The sequence below is a fragment of the Rhodamnia argentea genome, chromosome 9 (genome assembly GCF_020921035.1).
Source record: "Rhodamnia argentea isolate NSW1041297 chromosome 9, ASM2092103v1, whole genome shotgun sequence".
Classification (NCBI taxonomy): Eukaryota; Viridiplantae; Streptophyta; class Magnoliopsida; order Myrtales; family Myrtaceae; genus Rhodamnia; species Rhodamnia argentea.
Window position 1 is genome coordinate 10,995,848 of NC_063158.1, and position 3,733 is coordinate 10,999,580.

Sequence of the window (3,733 nt, forward strand, 5' to 3'; positions counted from 1 at the left end):
AACATTTTGAACAATTAGCCAAATTCGAGCATAATGCGCGTCGTCGGAGTACCAAACAGGATCGGACGGAATCCCATTCCGTTCCGGACGCCGTCCGACTCATTTCGCACGCATGGGCACGTGCGAAGTGAGTCGGTGAGCCTTCACCGTGCGCGCCTAATTTTTGAAAATCCACTATAAAAGGCTGGGATGATTCTAGAATAGAGAGGAGGCTCATTTTGGCTCGCGAGATCTAACAGAATAGAGAGAGAGAGAGAGAGAAAAAGAGGGGAGAGAACCACTAAGCGACGCCATTGCCGGAGCTCCGAGCTTGGACCGTGCACCGCTCGTCCGATCAATCCAAGCCATATCGAGCTGCGAAACCAAGTTCAGAAGCTCACTTTCGTCTCAAGGAAGCGATCGCACCGAGTTAATTAGCCTGCAACTTCCAAAATAGGTAAGTTGAACTTCAAAACTCAGCTCTGCACTTCCATAGCATCACATCGATTCGAGCATGCTCCTTGAAATTACCGTGTGCATTTTTGTCCCCGAGCATTGCTGATCATCTCTGCATATCTGTTTCGCTTTGATTTTGCATAAAACCTGTCAATCGAGTCCGCGAACCTCAACCTCCATGGCCGATTGTTGTCGAAGCTCGTCTAGACAAATCTAGACCAAACCAGGTCAATCGGACCTGCGGGTAAGGTTTCTGAACTTCAATCGAGTGTTTCCTATGGATTAATTACCTTATAATGCTGGATATGGCGTGATTGAACTCCGCGACTATAGGTCCGTGTAAGCTTGACTAGTGCTGATTCTATGATTGAAATGCTTTGATGCCGAGGTATGTGGATCTAGAGTTTCGGGCGAGTCGAACGCCGTAGGTTTCATGTCATTCCGGCGAGATCCCACCGTTGGATCTCGCCGGAGAAATGTCAGCCGTCCATATAGGTGTCGCCGAGAGGAAGAAGATGATGACGTGGCCGGTCGGCGTGGTCAAAGGCCTGACGTGTCGAAGTCTGGTTGGGCCGGCTCACGTCCGAGTCGGCTCGGCCGTTGGCGCGAGCGAGCCGACTCGGACATGATCCAACGGCTGTGGTAATTCTATAGTTTTGATTTAGAGCCGTTAGATCTTATTTTCGTAATTTCGGATAATTAGTTTGTTAAAAAAATACAAAAAATATAAACGGCGCCGTTCGGTGTAAGAGATGCGACGTCGTTTAGACCTTAGGTAGATCGAACGGCCCGGATAGAGTCTAGGGTTTAATCCCGACCGTCCACGCATAAGTCGAGCGACGTCGTTTTAGGAGGAACACCCGAAGCGTTGTCGTTTTAGCCTCAATAGGAACGAACGGCTTAGATCTTACTTCGAGCTTTTAATCGTGGCCGTTCACATTGTTAACAGATGCGGTGTCGTTTTATCTAAGAGATAGTTGACGGTCCGGATCATTTCTTAGGGCCAATCGTGGCCGTTCATTCGTTCAAAGGCTATGCGGCGTCGTTTTTTATGAAGAAGGCCGAGACGTCGTCGTTTTTGTCTCGAGGCGAGTCGACGGCCGAGATCAAATCGAGGATTGATCTCGGCCGTCCATCACTTTTCTTTATATTCGGATATTAGAAAACATTTTAGAAAAAAAATCAAAAATAAATAGAATATACATATACGTCGCCGTTTTGTGTAGAGCGAGTCTGAGTTTGGTCGGACCGGGTTGACCGGTCGTTGACCGGTTGACCCGGTCCGGTTTAAAAAATAAAAAAATAAAAAATAATAATAATAAATAGATAAAAATTTCCAAAAATTCCAAAAAATTGCAAAAAATACTTAGAAAATTCATAAAAATTCCCATATTTTCACAAAAAATTTCTAAAAATTTCTAGATTGATTCGGGACTCATAAAGTCTGGATCGAAAATTTTTGAGACTTCGAGGGTCGATTAATTTCGATCCGAAAAATTTCCAATATTTTTGAAAAATAAATAAAAATTCCAAAAAAATAGAAAAAAATTAGAAAAATTCAAGAAAATCACAAAAAATGAGAAATGGCCATATTCAACTGGCCAAATCGAAATTTTGTGATTTTCGGGTCCCAAACCCGAAAAATGACCATTTTACCCTTCCGGGCTATTCGCCCCAAATTTTTACCTAAATCACCCCGACACCCAAATTTGATTTTTGTATGGGCCGATAGGGCCATTTTATACATATCGAACCTTGATTTGATTGATTTGTTTGTTTGTAATGATTTTGATTGCGCATTAATTTTTCTGATTGTGATTGATTAGGATAGAAAATTCCCATCCGCATGAAAACTTAGAATTGTTAGGGCCTACCTCACCCGATATTACATCTGTATGAATTCTTAGGTTAAAAAAACAATCAACATCGGTAACCGAAAGGGCGTCAAATATAAAATTTGGCGTAACCAAGTCCCCGAACCCAAAATCTCCGGTTTTCGCGGAACCGAACGGTTTCTCCCGACCGCTCGGTAAGGTTTTCCGATCGTACCTTCCAATAAATCGATCGGTGGCGACTCCAAAATTGCATGTACACATCGCACATGCCACCCGACCACACAAGGTCAATTCCGATATTTGAAAAATTTTACCCGACATCGCGATTCGAGTAATGGGTCTTGGGAGAGACTCGCGATCCCATAAAATATAATATATATAAAAGGGGGGATCGGCTCGTTAACCCTACTCGCCCCCGCCGGAACCTAAACGATCCGGACCGATGGAGGGTCGCGACAATGAGGACCTCGTCGGGACATCTAAAGCTACCATCCGGTCATTTGACGGAGTCTCTAAAAATGTTGTAGGAGAGATTGAGTTGGACATTGCCATTGGACCGGTAACTTTCTCTATACCATTCCAAGTGCTGGACATCCCTAGCGCCTTCACCTTGCTTCTGGGAAGTGTCGCGACCCTCCGGAAATTTTCGTTTTCCGGGGCGAGTAGGGTTAACGAGCCGATCCTTCTTCTTTTATCTTTTATGACCCCGGTTGTCGGTGGGGTATTTTTTAGGATCGCGGGTCTCTCCCAAGACCCATTACTCGAATCGCGATGTCGGGTAGAATTTATCAAATATCGAAATTGACCTTGTGTGGTCGGGTGGCATGTGCGAGGTGTACATACAATTTGGAGTCGCCACCGATCGATTTATTGGAAGGTACGATCGGAAAACCTTACCGAGCGGTCGGGAGAAGCCGTTCGGTTCTGCGAAAATCAGAAATTTTTGGGTCCGGGGACTTGGTTACGCCAAATTTCATATTGACGCCCTTTCGGTTACCGATGTCGAGTGTTTTTTCTAACCTAGGAAATCATGCATATGCGATATCGGGTGAGGTAAGCTCTAACGGTTCTAGGGTATTCATGCGTAATGGAATTTTCTATCATAACAATCACAATCAGAAAAATTTAATGTGCAATCAAAATCATCACAATCAATCAATCAATCAAGGTTTGACATGTCTAAAATGGCCCTATCGGCCCACACAAAAATCAAATTTGGGTTTCGGGGTGATTTGGCGAAAATTTGGGGCGAAAGGCCCTAGAAGGGTAGAATGGTCATTTTTTGGGGTTCGGGACCCGAAAATCACAAAATTTCGAATTGGCCAGTTGAATGTGGCCATTTCCTATTTTTTATGATTTTATGGAATTTTTCTAATTTTTCTAGTTTTTCGAATTTTTATTTATTTTTCAAAAATATTGGGAATTTTTCGGATCGACGCAGATCGACCCTCGGAGCCTCAAAA